Here is a 20,151-nt window from a genome sequence, read left to right as displayed (position 1 = left end):
AAAGCATCTTCCCAAACATCACCTTCCTTAAGTCTTGAAACCATCTCAGGCAGCCCGTAGGGTACCCATTTCTACAGAAGCTCAGAGACATGGCTAGTCAGACATAAGCCAAGACTTGAACCCAAGGTTTTTGATGTCAGGTTCCTGGCTTAGGTGAGCCCTCACCCCACAAGTCTCTCCAGACTCCATGACCAGGCTGCTGGGTCCCAAACCCAATTAGGGGGCTTCCTGGGTTTCCAGCGTCAGTTCTGGAATTCACAAGAGCCCACATGACTCTGTGCTCAAGGTCCCAGCGGGGTGCTGAAGCCTGACTGATTTCTATGACCTGTTGAAGGTCACAGCCTGCAAGATTCTCAGGTGACAAGTTTCTGGGCTAGAGATCTGGGGATTTGGCTTGCGGTTCCTGCTTCTGAGGCCAGTCCGCATGTTGGAGATGGCAGAACCACCACACAAAAGAACCTGCCTCCTTAAGTCCTGCTGTGGACTGAACCCCACCCCCAACCCTATTCATATGTTGAAATCTGAATCCACCAAGTGATGGTGTCAGGAGGAGGGACATTTGGGAGGTGATCGGGTCATGAGGGTGGCGCCCTCATAAATGGGATTAGTGCCCTTAGAGAAGAATCCCAGAGAGATCTCTAGTCCCTTGGCACCAAGTGAGTGCACAGCCATCTATGAACCAGGAAGTAGGCTCTCACCAGCCGCCACACCAAATCTGTTGGCATCATGATGTTGAACTTCTGAACCTCCAGAACTGTGAGAAATAAGTATTTGTTGTTTGCAAGCTACCCAGTCTGTGGTATTTTGTTGTAGCAGCCTCTTGACTGCAATGGAACAGGAGCCCCCTAGCTCCCCTTAAACCATTCATGCACTAAACCATGCCCTGAGCAAGGAGGAAACCTTCCGCTTGCATTAAGTGGATGAGATATATAGGTTTATTTATTACTGCATCATAGCCTATCCTAACCCTAACTAACGTGAAAATGTGCTCCTTGAAATGGGGCGAAAACCTGGCTGGGTGGTGGGCAGTGAGGAAACACAGTGCTGGATCCATTTTATGTCATGATAAAACATTTGGTAAAACTGTCCCCTACAGTAACATGGAAGGCAGATTCTTGCCCTGTTGAGGAAAACATTTTTTTTTAAGATTTTATTTATTTATTTGATTATTTTTTTAAGATTTGATTTATTTATTTATTTATTTATTTGAGAGCACAGAGGGAGAGTGAGAGGGAGAAGCCGACCCCCGCCCCCGCCCTGCGCCCCGCCGAGCAGACTCGTTGCAGGACTCGATCCCAGGACTCTGGGATCATGACCTGAGCCGAAGGCAGCTGCCTAACCGACTGAGCCACCCAGGTGTCCCAAGGAAAATTTCATCTTGAAAAATAAAATCTGCCCACCCAGAAAACCCTCCCTACTAATAATGTCAAAAAGGAATAGTTCTATTACTGAGTAAGCATTAACTCAGACCAGGCTGTGTCACAGGTCATCTGCTAGTTAAGACATAAAATGTTTTTTTAATTTTTTTAATGTTTTATTTATTTATTCATGAGAGTCAGAAAGAGAGAGAGAGAGAGAGGCAGGGGCAGAGGCAGAGGGAGAAGCAGGCTTCCCGTCTAGCAGGGAGCCCGATGCGGGACTCGATCCCAGGACCCTGGGATCATGACCTGAGCCGAAGGCAGACGCTTAACCATCTGAGCCACCCAGGCGCCCCTAAGGCATAAAATTATTAAGACAGAAGAGAAATCCCACCACTTCCATGTAGACAAGCAGATACGACCCTATGTGCATGTTCTCGGGTATGAGCACTTGTCGGGCAAGAGGACTCAACAGTCCCACTTGCTATACGTGCTTTCAAATTCACTCTGCATTCATTGGGTTGAATGATCACTCTGTGGTCATTGGGGTGGCCGTCTGTGCTAGTTAATGACATCTTTCTGAAGGAAAAATGAAAATTCTTGTACCTCTATGATGAGCAGGTAGTTGAGATGCCTCAGCTGGATTCCCACGATGACAGGGAGATGGGGCGCTGTCTTCCTTGATGCTGACATTGAAAAGATATGGGCTCCCAGGCCCTGCTGAAAAATCTTCCTGGGTTTTAATTCTGGTAAGAGGCTTATTTAACCTTTAATAAGATTTGCATGCATACCAAAGGGACAGAGGAATTCTTTACAGATACAAGTTTTCTCATGGAAAAGTTCTAAGAAAAGGTGGGGGAGAAAAGATCTCTTTCCTTTTGGAAAGGAAATTCAATCTTATTTTAATTTACCCTTGCAATTTTCCCCTTTTGTCACTATTTTAATGTAACACTATAACTTCTAATGATCTCCATTGCTGTTTCTACCTTTCTCTTGGCATTTTGCAGTCATTGAAATATTCAGCGATCCTGTGGTAAAATGCAAAGCCAAGTAATTATCAGAATCACACTAGGATGAATTAGAAAATTTAGTATGATATGGACTTGTGGAAAAGTCTTCAGATGTGTATACCAACAATAGACATATTTATTATTTAAAGCAAATTCTTGATTATGTAAGGGAGGAAAAAATATCTTTTCCTTTTTACTCCTTAAAAACAAGACAACAGGGCGCCTGGGTGGCTCAGTTGGTTAAGCGACTGCCTTCAGCTAGGGTCATGATCCTGGAGTCCCGGGATCGAGTCCCACATCGGGCTCCCTGCTCGGCAGGGAGTCTGCTTCTCCCTCTGACCCTCTTCCCTCTCATGCTCTCTATCTCTCATTCTCTCTCTCTCAAATAAATAAATAAAATCTTAAAAAAAAAACCCAACAAAAAAAAACCCAAGACAACAGGGGCACCTGGGTGGCTCAGTTGGTTAAGCGTCTGACTCTTGATTTTGGCTTAGGTCATGATCTCAGGGTCGTGAGATCGAGCCCCACATTGGGCTCCACTATAAGCGTGGAGTCTGCTTAAGATTCTCTCTCTCTCCCTCTGCCTGCCCTTCCCCCCACCCCGCTCGCACATGCTCCCTCTCCCTCTCTCTAAAAACAAAAACAGTAACAACAACAACAACAACAACAAAACATTAAAAACAAGACAACGGGTGCAAAATGGAGTTGCTTATGCTAAGCCCATGTTACCAAACTGAGACTTAATTAGAATTTCAGCTCTTCTAGAAATTGAACCTTAAACCATTCAGGAATTACTTGATCAGTAACTAGTTAGTTACTGATCAAGTAATTGATCAGTATCTATCAGGTGTATCTGCCTGAAAGACCCTTAGCAATCCCCTAAAGGAAAATGACCTTGCAATAAGCAACCTGCTTTTCTGCCTAGTATAACTTCCTCATTCTTCTTCCCTTCTGCCTATAAAAGTCTTGCGTCTCATATGGCTCCTTGGAGCTCCTTTCTGTCTGCTAGATTGGATGCTGCTCAATTTATGAGTCATTGAATGAAGCCAATAAGATCTGAAACATTTACTCAGTTGACTTTTTTTTCTTTAAATACTCTTCTAAATTCTTACCTAGGGCCCCTATAGCGAAAGACAGATTAATAAGAGAAAAGCATACAAATTTATTTAATGTAAGTTTCATGCTGCGTGAGAGTCTTCACAAGGAAATGAAGACCGGAGGAAGTGGTTATGCCTGAGTGCTTTTATGCTAGGTTTGATGAAGAGTGGAAAGTTGTGGAGAAGTATGATGGAAGGAGAAACTAAGCAAGACCTGTTCATTCCAATTCCTCTTCCCCTCCCTTCATCTTCAGAGATAAGGGTGCTCCTTTCCTCTGGGTACAAGGAGGGTGCCTCTCACATGAGAGTTTCATGACCTGTTTTAGGGGAAGGTCAGAAAGCCTTTCCTGAGCCTGCCATTTCTCCAATTCCTTGAGCTTCAAATCCTCTATATGCCAAGCTGCCATTTTGCAGGGTATGGGGTGGGGTGGGGGAGAAGTGTGTCTCAAGTCCCGTTGATAAGCAATGTGCAAAAATTCTCCTTCAGCATACATTAATTTTACAAACTGTGTGTTGATTTTATTTTTTGCCCTCTCATGGGATTAACTATTTGAGTATTATTTTGTAGTTGCTCATAAAGTCTTACCCCATCTTAGTGGAAGGAATAGCATAACTCCAGAGCCTAACAATCTAGCACTTTAAGAGTTTTTCTCGTAAGGCCAATACCTTTGTCCCGAGTTCCCATCAATTGCATGAGTAAACTCACACTTACATGATAATTTAGGTCCTTCAGTAATTTTTCTATCATCCTAAAGAATATTTCTTGATGCAAGACATCAAGATGCCCATGGCCATGATCTAGTAGCAAAGGCTTCTTGTTTTTTTTTTTAAAGATTTTATTTATTTATTCGAGAGAGAGAGAATGAGGGATAGAGAGCACGAGAGGGAAGAGGGTCAGAGGGAGAAGCAGACTCCCTGCCGAGCAGGGAGCCCGATGTGGGACTCGATCCCGGGACTCCGGGATCATGACCCGAGCCGAAGGCAGTCGCTTAACCAACTGAGCCACCCAGGCGCCCAGCAAAGCCTTCTTGGGAGCGACCCTTGGAATAGTACAGACTCAGTTTGCAGGGTGTACTGTCTGTGGCTCCAGGTGTTCTAAGTCTCGAGGACAAATACCAGTAGGCTATTGTTCACATCAGTCCAAGTCCATAATATATTATGATAGCAGGTCTGTCATGCTGAGCTAGCGGTGATGTCTCAGAGCTGCTTGGTAGCTACCATTAAGCTGCTTTGTCACTGAGCACCTCTGAGAACTTTGTGGTGAGTTTTTCTTCCAGCATTAAATTAGTCCCAACAGTCCAAGTGTCCTCCATTTTCCACTGCAACCATACTACATGTTTTCATAATTGTCCTGAAGCACTGAGTTTATTGGTCAAAGTATTAATATCAAAAAGCATTAGCTAGACCTTGCCTGTTTTATTCCTCCAAGGATTGTATCTAATAGGTCTCTTTTTGTCCTTGGATGGCCGCCTTAATAAGCAAATTCCATAAAGAGGGGGCCCCAGGGAGTACAATTCTAGTTGTAAAGACAGCCTCAGACACTTGGTGTCAAATTTGGGGTCTGAGTAATGACAAAAATTCTCTCCTTGACCAAACTCTATGCCAGATCTTCTGGACTTGCTTCTTACCTAGGCCCTGACTTTTGGGCTTCCATGTTTATCCCTGTGTTCGCTTTTAGCAAGCATCCTGCTAAGTCAGTTTAGCCAGAATTACCCACCCTTGATATCTGGTCAGCTTGGATATCTGATGGGATTCCTCACACCAGGTGATGTCTGATCACCTTGGCTTGCCTTCAGCAAGATTCTTATTAGGTCAGTTTAGTCAGAATCCCCCCTGAACCCTGATGTTTCCTCTTGGTGATTTTCCATCCACCGACCTCCCCGCCCCCACCCTACTCCTTGGCTATAAATTTCCACTGTTCCTTGTTGTGTTTGGAGTTGAGCCCAATCTCTTTCCCCACTACAAGACCCCCTTTGCAGAGGTCCCTACACCTATCCCGTGGTCCTGAATAAAGTCTGCTTTATGGTTCTCTGAGTGTCATGAACAATTTTTTCTTGAGTGGTATCAAGATGCATGTTAGTTCCTTTTACTTTAGCATTATCAAGAATTACTCATGAGGATGGTCCCAACCTCACCTTGCCAATAATAGGTAGTTGGACTTGTACGTCCAGACCGTGTCTCTCCTGGGAGTATAATGTGGTGCTGATCAGAAACATATAATTGTGGAGGCGCTTGGTTGGCTCAGTCAGTCATGACCCCAGAGTCCCAGGATTGAGCCCCGCATCGGGCTCCCTGCTCAGCGGGGAGTCTGCTTCTCCCTCTGCCCCTCTTCCCTCTCGTGCTCTCTCTCTCTCATGCACTCTCTATCTCTCAAATAAATAAATAAAATCTTTTTAAAAAACCCAGAAAAATTTAATTGTGGGAACCATTTCAAAGGAAATAGCAAAGGTCCAAATAACATGTTTGTTTCTAATAAATTGTGAGTCTTAAAGTAATTGAGATAATCACTACTGTGAATAAGCCAGCAGGGCTGTTTATGATAATAATAATTTCACTAGAAAAGCTCTTTCCTAAAAAAAAGAAAGAAAGAAAGAGCTCCTTTTTATCGAGCTCAGTACCAATATCAGTGATTCTAGGAAACTTGTTTCAAGTCCTTGTGGGAACCTTAGTCCCTTCCTTCTGAGATGCTGACCTCACATTAGAAGCATGAATCCAACCGGATTTTTCTTTCACTTTGATAGCTGTATCAGAACACTTGGAAGTGTCCCTCCCAGTGTGGTGACAGGCATCTGTCCACTGGAACACCTTTATGTACATGAAATCCCCCAGCAGAGAGGGGTGGTAGCCCTCTTCCAATCGGTCCTTCCAGCTCCTTATGATGTTACGTCTCACAATTTCTAGGGAGAGAAGCCCTTTTAAGTATTGAACATGTTTATGAGAGGATTCAGCTAACCTGGGCACAGAATATGGTCTCAGACCAAATTCATAGGCCTGTCAAACGTAAGTTCTTAAGTTCAAAGCGAGAGACACGGGTCACTCTCATTTTTAACAAGGCTGGTAGTAAAGCCCTAGGCCATTTTCACTTGGTAGACTCCTGAATGAAGCTTTCAGAGTTGGATTCATCCATTCTACTTGTCCAAAGGGCCGAGAGGACAGGAAGCATCCCAGCATGATTTGCGTGACTACTGAGTGGCAGTGGATGTCAGGTCACCTACACATCCCGCAAACTATAACGACGCAAAAATCTCTTACCTTCCACAGATGTCGATTCTATGGAATTGAGCTGCCCCCAGGTGTCTCCTATGCCTGCCTTGGCAGTGGCCCGGAAGGAATTCTACTGACAGATAGCACAGTGCATCTCGGATACATTTTGGATAATGTCAGCTGTTTGGTAGTCATGGTAAGAGTCTAGTGCCTTTAAAATCCCTCTCAGATGATTGACTCAGATGATTTTGTTGATGGCACGTTACTAACCAAGCAGATGGGAAGTATGGTACAGGGATGATTTTGTTAGCGGATTCCCAGAGTCCAATCGAATTACTTTTGGCCCCTTTCTCAACACATTTGTCCATTTCCTTTTGCGAAGCATGTTTTTGAAAACGAGCAGAAATTACTTGCATTAAAAATGGAACATCTAAGGTTGGGGTCCATGTTTTAACAAGGGCCCCAGCAGCTCTGGAGCAAAATCATCTCCTTTAGAAGCCGACATTTTGCCCAAAGTGAGTCTATAACTGACTGCTGATACATGAGCTGCAAAGCCTCTAACAACTCATCTCTTAATTTTCCATGAGATATTTTAGTTCCCATCTTAGTCAAGAATCTCCTATTTTTCCAAGTTTGCCCTGTTGCTTGAAAGACCCTGAACAGATATTTACTATCAGTATGTAGATTTGCTCTAAGTCCTCTACTGAGAATCGTGGTCCTAGTAACGGCTAGCAGTTAACTCCACTCGTGCTGATTTAATTGCAGGCAAAACCTAAGCTCCCGAGGTTTGATGAGCAGCCACCATAGTGCAGGAAGTCTTGTCTTGGCCATTTTTGTCCCTGAGCATGACCCAGCAGGAAACATGATCAAATCTGAATTTTGAAATGGAATGACAGATAAATCCAATCAGGGCCTAGTGTCTAACTCTGTTGCCATCATACAGTCCCGGCTGTCTGTTTGATCAGGTAACAGAGTTGCATGGTTTAGGAGGTCATGTGTCCCAAGCACAGCATGGGGGTTGGGTTATACCACTTGGTCGGAACTGGTCTGATGGCGCACCTGCAATGCTGGGTCTTCCGCACTTGAAAGATGGCCCATGACCATGGGCCAACAAGTCAAATGACCCCAAGAAAGGCTTGGCCCTTTCAATAAGGGTGACTACTGCCACCACAGCTTGGAGGCATCCAGAAGAGCTAAGAAATAATGCTATTGGTCTAGAGTCAGATGCCACCTCTTGAGTTAAATTCTTCTAGCAGTCAGTGCCTGTGTTCCCATGGCAAATCATATGAAAAGATTTCTCAAAATTTGGAAGCCTCACTGCCTGGGGAGAGACCACAGCCAATTTCAGTTGTTGAAAACTTCCTCCAGATTCTAGGGAATCCTCCAGATTCTAGATCAAAGGGTCTAGAGTATTATCAACCAGTTGATCTATCAGAGGATTTTCCTGCTCTGCCAAAGCTGGAAAATATCCTACTAATCCCCCAAACTGTCTAAGTAGCTTCGTTGTTGGTGGTGGTGTAGGCTATTTCATCTGCAAAATTGGCCAACTCCTACATCCTAACACTCTGTGGCCTTCCACGACAAATGCCTGAAATATTTGACCCCAGTTTGGCAATGCTGCAGTTTGTCTAGGGAGGTCTTAACATCCCTGCGTGGTGAGGAATTGTCAGAAGCCAAAGTATCAGTTTTGCATTACTCTTTAGTTTCTGAACCTACCAGCAAATCATCCACATACCAAATAATTATAGATCACTCAGTGAGACAGGTTTCCCGAAGACAGCTAGACAAACAGTAGGGGTCCCCAAACTCCTGAGGAATCCTTTGCTAAAAACACATTGGACTCCTTCAAAGGTAAAAGCAAATGGGAATTTGAGCTCATTAGCGAGAGGGACAAAAAGAAAAGAAAAGAAAAGAAAACAGCATAATGTAGAGAAAAACTTTGCAAGCAACAGAATCAAAGTCAGAAAAGTTGCCGGTGTAGAGACCACAGGGCTAAATGAAAGGACAAACTCATTCGCCTCCCTAAGATCTGGTACAAATCCCCACAGGGGTCAACGCTTTATCTCAAATTCTCCCTCCTTGCTTGCTGGAGGTATGGGAATATAAAAGGGTGAGTGTCCCTTTTAAAAAAATGATGGTTGGTTGTCTAATTTTTTTTAAAGATTTTATTTATTTACTTATTCAACAGAGAGAGACACAGCGAGAGCAGGAACACAAGCAGGGGGAGCGAGAGAGGGAGAAGCGGGCCTCCCGCCGAGCAGGGAGCCCGATGCGGGGCTCGATCCCAGGACCCCGGGACCATGACCTGAGCCGAAGGCAGACGCTTAACGACTGAGCCACCCAGTTGGCCCTGTTGTCTAATTTTTAAAATAACTGATTTGATTTCCTCTAACAGAGTCCTTGAGAAACGATATTGTTTTACACATGGCCATGGCTTATCCTTTTGGTAAGCTATTTTTATCGGTTCTATATCTCCAAAGAAACCAGTATCCTAATTCCCAAGGCCCCAGAGTGGTGCCTGGATCTGTTTCAGCCCGGGTGCTTTTCCAGCATGGTGTAAGGCTGGCAGTCCGTCATTCCCTCTCTCTTTCAGGAGGCACAGGGTCACCAAGGCAGCCTTTTGTCCAGGGAGCTCCATAAACACTCCATCGGAGCACAGAATATGGTAGGTCTCCACCTGCACAGTCGGCATCTCCCCTGTGGATTTACAGGGGAATCAGGAGAAAGTAAGAACTCCTGTTCCTCAATCAGGGAGGGAACCACAGAGAGAGAGGAACAGTTGAAAAGAACTCTTTTGTTATTGGGTGGAGTCTTTTTAAAAAATGATAATTAGGTCAACATGGTTTCCAGCATTGCTAAGCCTTCTACGTCTGAACTGATTTTATCTACTTGGTTATCAACTACTGAGAGAGGAATGTTGAAATCTTTAACGGTAATGGTGGACTATTTATAAATATAGATATGATATATATAAGTGGTGGTCTATTTCTCCCAGAAGTTCTATCAGTTTTTGTTTCATGCATTTTGAAGTCCTGTTATTTAGGTGTAGGCACATTCAGGAATGTCATGTCTTCCCTTGAATGCAGTGTTATGAAATGTTTCTCTATCACCCTGGTAAAAGTCCTTTTGCAGTCTGCTTTGTCTGATACTGATACAGCTACTCCAGGTGTGTTTTATTTAGTGCTTGCCTAGTATATCTTTTTCATTCTTTCACTTTTAACCAGCTGTGTCTTTATATTTAAATTGTGTTTCTTATAGAGAGCATATTTTGGGTCTTGCTTTTCTACCCAATCTGATAATATCTGTCTTTTGTTTGCATTATTTAGGCCGTTTACATTTAAAGTAATTATTAATATGAGGTGCCTGGGTGGCTCAGTCCGTTGGGCATCCGATTCTTGGTTTCGGCTCAGGTCATGATCTCAGGGTCATGAGATGGAGCCCCACAGAGGGCTCCACACTCAGCACAGAATCTGCTTGAGTTTCTTTCCCTCTGCCCCTCCCCCTGCTAGCATGTGTATGGGCTCTCTCTCTGAAATAAATAAATAAAATCTTAAAAAAATAAAGTAATTATTAATAAGATGTGCCTTGGTGTGGTTTTCTTTATGTTTCTTGCGCTTAGGGTTTATTGAGCCTGCATCTGTTGGTTTCCATCAAATTTGGAAAATTTCAGGACATTATTCTTTAAAGTTTTTTCTGCCTCTTCTCATTCTAGAACCTCAATGACATGTACAGTGGACTATTTGATATTGTCCCACAAGTCCCTTATGTTCTATTCTCCCTCCTCTTTTCATTCTTTCTCTGTATTTTCCTCTCTTAGCTTTACTCTCTAATATTTACTCTGCTGTAAATTCCATCTGGTCTTTCTTTTTAAAATACCTTCTATTTCGCTCTTGATCCTCTGCATTCCTGAGCACACAGAGCATATTTATGATAACTGTTTCTATGTCTTTGTCTATTAATTCCATCATCTCTGTCACTTAGAGATCTGATTCTACTGATAGATTTTTCCCTTGATTATGGGTAATATCTTCCTGCTTCTTTCCATGTCTTTTGATTTTTTCTGGAAAAAAAATTACTGGGAAAATATATATAACACAAAATTTGCCACTGTAACCATTTTCTAAGTGTGCAGTTCAGTGGCATTGAATACATTCACATTATTGTGTAACCATCACCACCATTCAAACTCCATACTTGCAAAGCTGAAACTCTGTCCCCCTTAAAAAACAACTCCCCTCCCAGCCCTGGAAACCACCACTCTACTTTCTGTCTCTATGAATTTGACTACTCTGGGGACCTCATATGAGCGGAATCAGACAATATTTGTCCTCTTGTAGCATGCTTATTTCATTTAGCATAACATCTCTAAGGTTTATCTACATTGTAGCCTGTGACAGGATTTTTCCCCTTTTTGAGTCAAGCCTACTGATTTTTTTAAAAGATTTTTATTTATTTATTTGAGAGAGAGTGAGCACAAGCAGGGTGTGGGCTAAGGGGAGAGGGACAAGCAGACTCCCTGCTGAGCATGGAGCCTGACACCAGGCTCGATCCCAGGACCCTGAGATCACAACCCAAGCAGAAGTCAGGCACTTAATCAACTGAGCCACCCAGGCACCCATGGCCTAGTGATTTTTAATTGAATGCTAGACATTGTGACTTTTACATTGTCAGGTCCAAAATGTTGTTGAAGTCCTTTAAAGAGTGTGGGATTTTCTGCTGACAAACAGCTTGAAAGGATCAAATGGATCCCTAGTAGCTTAGCCATGCTCCAGAACAAAGTAGAACAGCCTTTCAAGGAAGACAATATCTAGTCCCATGTATTACAAGCCCTTTTCATGCTGGACCTCTTTCCAGCCCTACATGAGTGCCAGTAATTGTTCAGTCTACAAATTCCAAATCAGATTTTTGGGTTAAAAAACCCCCACAAAACCTCCTTAGGTGCACTAAGCAAAAGGCCAACTTGAAATACTGTATTGGTATCAGTGAAGACTCAAGAAACACAGTCTAGGTGTGCCTGGGTGGCTCAGTCATTAAGCATCTGCCTTTGGCTCAGGTCATGATCCCAGCATCCTGGGATTGAGCCCCGCATTGGGCTCCCTCCTCATCAGGGAGCCTGCTTCTCCCTCTCCAGCTCCCCACTGCTTGTGTTCTCTCTCTCGCTGTCTCTCTCTCTCAAATAAATAAATAAAATCTTAAAAAAAAGAAACACAATATAACTGACTCATTCTTATTATAATAAATGATATTTTTGCTCCCAATATAATGTAGACTTCACTAAGATACTACTCCTCATATAGACATCAGGTTTGTACTTGTCTACTGTATTCTAACTTATCCTGTGTAACCTGAATAATGGTTAGAGTTATACAGATATTTAAAACTACCACCACTCCAGTCAATCATGTATCCTAAAAAGGACATCCAGGGGTGCCTGGGAGGCTCAACCAGTTAAGTGTCCAACTCTTGGTTTCAGCTCAGGTCATGATCTCAGGGTCATGAGATCAAGCCACATGTGGGGCTCTGCACTCAGTGCTTGAAATTCTTTCCTCTCCCTCTCCCTGCCCCTCTGCTCCTCCCCCTGCTCACACACTCTCTAAATAAAATCTTTTTTTTTTTTTTAAAAAGGACATCCAGAAGCTCGTAAAACAAACGAAACACAGATTACTCTTAAAAACTTCCAGAAGGGATAATTGGTTCCCTTTTCATGCATACTCCACAAAATACATCTCCCACAAAGGGAATCAAACAACTAGAAAAGGTGTTCAAACTTTTCCCTAACCTTCAAAAATGTCATCAAAGATGATACTTCTATACTGAAGACCCAACAAACTAATCTAAATGCATTAGCTAAAGTAGTCATAGCAATCATATAGCCTTTGACTTGCTCTTAGCCAGCCAAGGGGGGGGGGGGTCCTAATGCTATAGCACATCCTGTTACCATACATAAGTGCTACAGGGCATACAGAACAGTCTACGTCTAAGCTAAAGAAGAAGGACCTGACTCTCCAAAACAGATCCACTAGATCATGGGACCTATTAGTTTGGAGACCTATCACAAGCATCGATAGTCATTTTGCTTGTGTTACTTGCCTATTTTACAGTTGATTTATATATCTTGTCCAGAGTTTTAAATGCTACTGCAGTCATTGTCACATCAGGTGATCCCACCACTCAAATTACAACAGAAAGAAAAACAGAGATTAACTTGGGTCAGCTACAGAGTATGTGTAAAGCACGTGCTTCTGTTCTTAATCAACAAAATCTTAACAAGAGTAAAAATCTAGACATCATGAATTAATGTCCCGCAGCCTGACGTCATCTGTCCTTGGCCAAAAGAGAAACTGAGAGGGAAAAAAAGCAGCCCCTGACATCTGGAATTGATCTAATATTCATAGCTAGATCTCAGTGTGATCATGAGCCTGTCTGAGGCTCACAGCCAGGCCATTTTGTTCTGTTGGACATACAAACCTTCATAGACTATCAACCTCAGAGGTTACTCTGAGACCAGGGTAAAATGAAACAAAGCTGCTTCATAATTTCATCTAAGAACAGATTCAAATAAGGTCACTGTGCCATCCACAAAGTGCCCAATTTTAGGACTGTTCCCTGCTTTCTAATAACATTGGATGTGGAGCAAATCCCTGGCTTCCTTGGATTGGACCCTTCATCAAATCACCCACCTAGTGCCCAAATCCCCTAATAGGTTCCCATGATGTGCATTCTCCTTCCCTCTATCCAGTAAAAAAAACCCAACTTGGTCAATTACACATATTACACATATGTTCCTCGTAAGCTGGCTGAAGGGCACTGAGAAATTGAATGTAGCCATGAGCACAGGGGCTGTGGAGTGGACTTGGCCAGGGTTCTGGCTGTGCCACTTACCTGCTGTGCACCGTTGTTCTGTACACTGTTGCTCCCCATGTCTAAGTTTCCCCATACGCAAAACAGAAGCATTCTATTTCAAAGGGGGCTGGTATGAGGAGTGATGAAAAGAGGCCAAAAAGTAACCAGATAACACACAGTGACTGTTACCATTCTTAATCCTTACTATCATAAATCATCCCAACCACAACTCAAGATTTGGGCTCCAGAATTTCAAATCTTCCCAGGGGACCAAATTAATTCAAGCCCTGTAAGAGGACTGTGGCTGGTCAGGAGCACCACTGTCAGCACTCAGCCCTGCCCACTGCCTCTGGTCCTTACTACTTCTTCACTGGCATGCGTTGGGTACAGTGGCTCAGTTGGCAGCTCGGTCCAGACAGCGGACATAGGGCAGGCTGTGCTGGCCACAGCCCTTAAGGGTGTAGGCACAGCTCCTTGCCAGGCAGGGCCCCATGTTCCACAGCCACAACTGGGGCTCCTTAGGCCACCTAAGTGGGCCAGATTATCTCAGGCACCTGCCAGGTGTAGGAGAGGGGCTCACAGACCCATTCCCTCTCCATCTCCTATGGAACTCAGCCAGCCTCCCTATCTTGCCCCTCACACCTACCATGGATGAAAGTATTGCCATTAGCTTTAATGTCTATATGATCAACTCCTTCTGGGATCTACAGATTATCCTCTAATTATACAAGGGGGCAACCTTGTTTAAAGGAACAGGTGGGCAGACCCCACCTTCTACCAGGGGCTGAACCCTGTCTGTAACCCATCTTCCCTCGGCAGAAGAGAGGGGAGCGCACCAGATGTCTCCTTCCAACCCAGCCCCGTATCCTTTACCCGCGACCCAGTGATGGATGGCAAGAAGAACACTCTTTAGTATGTCTTTAAGGTGGGCCTGTTAGTAATGATCCTTAATTTTTTTAAAGTTTTCTGGGAGTATCTTTACTTTGTCTTCCTTCTTGAAAGATAGTTTTTAGGGGCACCTGGGCGGCTCAGTCATTTGGATGTCCAACTCATGATTTCAGCTCAGCTCATGATCTCAGGGTCATAAGATTGAGCCCCAAGTAGGCTGCACGCTGGGTTTAAGATTCTCTCCCTCTCCCTCTGCCCCTCCCCCCACTAGTGTGCACTCTTACTCTGAAATAAATAAACCTTTAAAAAAAAAGAAAGATAGTTTTTAATTTTTCTGGTTATAAGAATCTTGGTTGACAATTCTTTTTTTCTTTCAGCATTTTGAATATGTCATCTCACTGGCTTCTGGCCTCCATTATTTCTGATGAGAAATTATATAGGGTTCCCTTGTATGTGATGAGTCATTCTCTGACTGTTTTTCAGCTTTTCTCATGGTTGCTCAGCATTTTTACTGGTGTGTCTGGGTGTGGAGCTCTTTGTATTTATCTTGTATGGAGTTCATTGAGCTTCTTGGACATGTAGATTAATGCTTTCCTGAAAATTAGGGACATTTTTTTAGTCATTATTTTTTCTGTTCCTTTCTCTTTCTCCTCTCCTCTGGCACTCCCATTATATGTATGTTGGTATACTTAAAAATAGCTCATACTTCTTGGAGGCTCTGTTGATTTCAATCCATTCTGTTTTTTCTCCATTCTTCAGTTGCATAATCTCTATTGCTCTATCTTCAAGCTTGCTGGTTCTTTCTTCTGCTAGTTCATATCAGCTGTTGAGGCCCTCTAATCAAATTTTCATCTTGTTCATCGTACTTCTTTTTTTAAGATTTATTTATTTATTTTAGAGAGAGAGAGTGCACGAGCTTGTGGAGGAGAGGCAGAGGGAGAGAAAGAATCCTGAAACAGACTCCACGCTGAGCATGGAGCTGGATGCGGGGCTCAATTCCAGGACCCTGAGATCATGACCCGAGCCAAAACCAAGAGTCAGCTGCTCAACTGACTGTGCCACCCAGGCACCCCTCTCATTGTGCTTTTTAACTCCAGAATTTCCCATTTGATTGCTATATATAATTTCTGTCTCTTTACTATTATTTTCTATTCGATGAGCCATTTCTCCATATCTTTCTTTACTTCTTTGAGCTTCCTGGAAGTCAGTTCATTGTTTTTTTCAAAACTTTTGCAAGTTTTCAGCCACTATTTTTTCAAATACTTTTTTGCTCCTTTCTCAACTCTGCATTTCATGTTGTTCCAAAGTTCTTTGAGGTTTTGTTCATCTTTTTTCATTCTTTTTTTCTCTCTTTTCTTCAGCTTCCAAATTCCTCTCAATCTATCCTCAAGATCATTAACTCTTTCTTATACGAGTTCAAATATACTGTTGAGTCCATCTAAGAGAATTTTTTTTTCTTTAGAGAGAGCACAAGCAGTGGGGAGGGGCAGAGGAAGAGGAAGAGACACTCTTAAGCAGGCTCCATGCCCAGTGTGGAGACCAGCATGGGGCTCAATCTCACAACCCTGAGATCATGATCTGAGCCAAAATCAAGAGTTGGACGCTTAACTGACTGAGGCACTCGCACCCTTTAATTTCACTTATTGTATTTTCAACTCTAGAATCTCTATTTGGTTCTTTGAAAATAATTTCTATCTTAATCATTTCACAATATATGGCAGTCAGGCCATTCTGCCGTACACCTTAAACTTATCAATTATATCTCAATAAAACTTGAAAAAGTCACTAAAAAAAGAAATTATTGAGAGCAAGAATATTTTTGAAATTTCTCTCTTCATTGATATTTTTTATTTGATGCAACATTGTCATCATTCCTTCCTTTGCTTCTTTAACCATTAATTTTTTAGTTCTATGAACACTTTTTTTTTTTTTTTTTACTGAACTAAGTGGCTTTATTTTGGAAAGCCAAGATTAAAATGGACTTAAGAGTTGGCATTGGGGCCCTTCTTCTTGCCAAAGGTGGGCACAACATTGACAAAGCACCGGTTGTACTGCATTCCCACATGTCTCAGCCTGTCTCCATTTTCTCCTGTTTGGCTTCCTTGGGAGTCTGCCCTCTTACTTTCCCAGCATAGGCCAGGGAACCATGGACTTTACCTCCAAGCATGCAGTTGGCTACTTCCAGGGTGGTCAGAGCCTCCACTCCACACTGACCTAGGGTAGCCTTGTCCACTAGTGGCACGCCTGCCAGGAGCATGATTTGATCTTCTGGAGCAATGCCCTTGAGTGAGGCTACATCAGCCTTGATCTGGGTGACCATCTCCTGGCTGGTCACCTTGAGGGTGTGTAGCTCCTGGGTACAGACAAAGAACTGCCTGTCGGGGACTGAACAGTGGCCACCACGGCCCCATGAACATATTTATAACGATTACTTTGAAGTTTTTTTCTGTTAAATCCAGCACCTTGTCACTCTCACCAGCAGTTTTTCTTGCTTTCTTTTTCTGCTCCTTGGGTCATACTTTGTTTCCTTGGCTCATAATTTTTTTGTCGGAAGCTAGAAATTTTAGATAATATATTGGAACAATTCCAGGTATGACTCTCCCCTCCCCTAAGGCTTGTTCTTATCATTTGCTTGTTTATTTTTTAGTTACTAGCTGGATTATTTTACAAAAGTGTATTTTGTCCTCCTTACCACACACAGTGTTAAGCCTCTTCTCTTGCTCCTCAGAAAGATGGAGTTTTGTATGAGCTCACAATCATCCTGGGATGACAGTGGTATAGGTAGGGCTCTCTTCCCCTCTTTTCCCAATCACATCCAGCTGTTAAATTTACTAATTTTTGGCTGTTTGCTCTATTGTTTTCAACAATATCTTGGAGCATACATTGTTCTACAAACTAATCCAATCAAATCTGGGGTCCACTGAAAGAATAGGTTCCTATGTCAGTGTTTGATATTTGTTCTGACCTTGGGAGGGATTCTCCTACAGGTACTATTCCCCAGTTCTTGCTTACAAACTAGCCAGCCTACAGTTTAGCCTGAATCTTCATTAAATTCATGAACCTCCACCCAATTGTCTTCCCCCACAACTTCCACTGTTCTTGAGAGCATGCTTAGGCTTGAACTTCTCTATGCTTTGCTGCAAATGAAGTCAGACTGATGTAAGCTGGCTGGGCTCAAGGACCCAAAGGGGGTCCCACAGGAGTAATCAAGAGGATCCTTGGCTTCACACAGGATAAAAATCAAATTTGAGCTGAGAAGTGAGAGCAGAGTTTATTGAAGACAGAGAGAGAGTGCAGATACAGACAGAATGTCTGGGAGACTTGGAAAGGAAGAAGGATGAGTCTTGCCTTTGCATGGAGTCTGGTTTTTTGTTCTGTTTTGTTTTGTTATTTTTGAGGATTTTGGTCCAGTACATGTGTATTCTCAGGCATTTAGGAACAAAGATGAGTGTTTAGGTATCCTCCATAAGTCACTTATATCCTGGAACCAGGGGTTTTGTTGAATCAGTGGTCTTAGAAAACATTCATGATGAACCCATTCATCACTACTTAGATGTTATCTATTGTGCTGGAAGACCCCAAAGAAATCATTAACTCCTTGAATTTTACAAGGAGGACATACATTATCTGTTCTAGAAGACATGTGTAAGGCAGGGGTGTGGGTGTATCCTAGCAAGAATAGAAGCAAAGGAAAAGGAGCAAAAAAAAAAAAAAGTAGTCTTTCATGGGGTCCCTTTAGTTTCCCTGTCTCAAGTTCATTTGAGAGTAGAATAGGAGCTATCAGTTTTATGATCTGCCCTCCCAAATCTGTTGACTAGGGCTCTGGAAGTAAGGGTAGGCACAATGGTACTTTTCTCTCTGAGAGACACTCCCACTCGAGGAGCTGTTTGGGAGGGCAAGAGACTTAAATCCTTTTAGCTTCCCTCTCCTGAAATGAAACCACTGCTTCATGAGCTGAGAATAAGGTGTTTAGGGCTCCATTATTTTCAGCAAACTATGCCCAAGGTAGAGCCTTCATTCTATGGGCAGAATCTGGGCAGAAGAAGGGAGCCTCCAACTCCTGACTACATTCACATGAGACTTAGCATCAGGAACAGGTAGCTGGGGGCAGGATGAGAAAAACTGAAGTCTTGCACCTCTTGGAAAGAGGGCCCTCTAGCTGGGAGTTAGGGGTAGAGGGACCCTGTGTTCTTGGTCCAAGGGGAAAGAGCCCTGTATTCTTGGCTGCATCTATCTGTAATAGAGTGAGCTGGGAGGGAAAGAAAGGGTGTGGTCTTGGTTCAAACACCAGAGTATCACATTTCTTACCATATGTTCATAGATTTTCTTGAATATGTATTTCTTCATTTGCCGTTTGCCCTTAGGATTATTTTCATATGCTTTGAATTGTTGGTTTTTTGTTGTTAAATAATTTTCACCAATTTCACTGGGGAGTGGGTCATTCCGTCATGCCAGAAGTTGATCTTCCCTATACTTCTTCTTTTTTTTTTTAAGATTTTATTTATTTATTTGACAGAGAGAGTGAGAGGGCAGAAGCTGAAGGCAGACGCTTAACCAACTGAGCCACCCAGGGACCCCTTCCCTTTACTTCTTTAAGCATGGTTTCTATTAAAAATATTTGTAATGGCTACTTTTAAGTCTTGTTTGCTTAATATGATATCTGGTCCCTTTCACAGACCATTTCTGTTGCCTGCCTTTTTTTCTATGTCACTTTCTTATTTGCATATCATGTTAATAAAACAAATTTAATGAAAATTAAACATTTAAGGGATGCCTGGGTGGCTCAGTCTGTTGGGTGTCTGCCTTTGGTTCAGATTGTGATCCCAGGGTGCTGGGATGGAGCCCCACGTAGGGCTCCCTGCTCAGCGGGGAGCGTGCTTCTCCCTCTCCCTCTGCCTGCCAGTCCCCAGCTTGTCCTCTCTCTGTCAAATAAATAAATAAAATCTTTAAAAAAAAAAAGCAAAAGAAAGAAAATTGGACATTTAAGGTAATACATTGTATTAATTCTGCACGCTGATTACCCTCCATCTTCTCCAGGGTTTCCTTTTATTTTTTGCTTATTTGTTTTGTGACTTGGCTAGTCTATTTTAATGAAGTCTATTCCCTCCCTCCTGCCCCTGCAGTGCATTGCCTTTTGTGTCCCTCATCAGAGGGCTCAGTATTGAGGGTGTATGTAGTCACCCTGGAATGGCTGTGCTCTTGGTCATTATCTATGCCCTTGATCTTTCTGTTTAGCTATGTGACTCATTTTGTATTATACCCAGCCTTAGGCTGCACTAATTATCAGGTGATTGCTCTATTGTTTTTGACAATGTCGTGGAGCACAAATTGCTCAGCAGCCCAATCCAATAAAATTCTGTTGGGGTAGTTTCTGAGGTTGGTCTCTAAGGCTTGTTCTGACCCCAGGAGGGCTCTTCATAGTTGTTTCTTTACATAGTTCTCTCTGGTTAACCAGCTGGTCTATGGGTTTAGATTATTGCCCTAAATTAAGAGGAGCTATTGTTTTGGTTTTTTGTTTGCTTGTTTGTTTTTGAAGGCTTTATTTATTTACTTATTTGTCAGAGAGAGACACAGCAAGAGAGGGAACACAAGCGGGGGGAGTGGGAGAGGGAGAAGCAGACTCCCCGCTGAGCAGGGAGCCCGATACAGGGCTCGATTCCAGGACCCTGGGATCATGACCTGAGCGGAAGGCAGATGCTTAACGACTGACCCACCCAGGCGCCCTGGAACTATTGTTTTTGAGAGTGTTTT

General features: G+C 43.0%; 1 pseudogene; it reads right to left on the bottom strand.

Moving 5' to 3' along the window:
• Positions 1–16,382: 16,382 nt before the first annotated feature.
• LOC113939123 lies at positions 16,383–19,428 on the bottom strand (annotated as a pseudogene).
• Between the last annotated feature and the right edge of the window lie 723 nt (positions 19,429–20,151).

Source organism: Zalophus californianus, chromosome 16 (assembly GCF_009762305.2).
Source record: "Zalophus californianus isolate mZalCal1 chromosome 16, mZalCal1.pri.v2, whole genome shotgun sequence".
Lineage (NCBI taxonomy): Eukaryota > Metazoa > Chordata > Mammalia > Carnivora > Otariidae > Zalophus > Zalophus californianus.
This window is presented reverse-complemented; position numbering and strand designations above follow the sequence as displayed.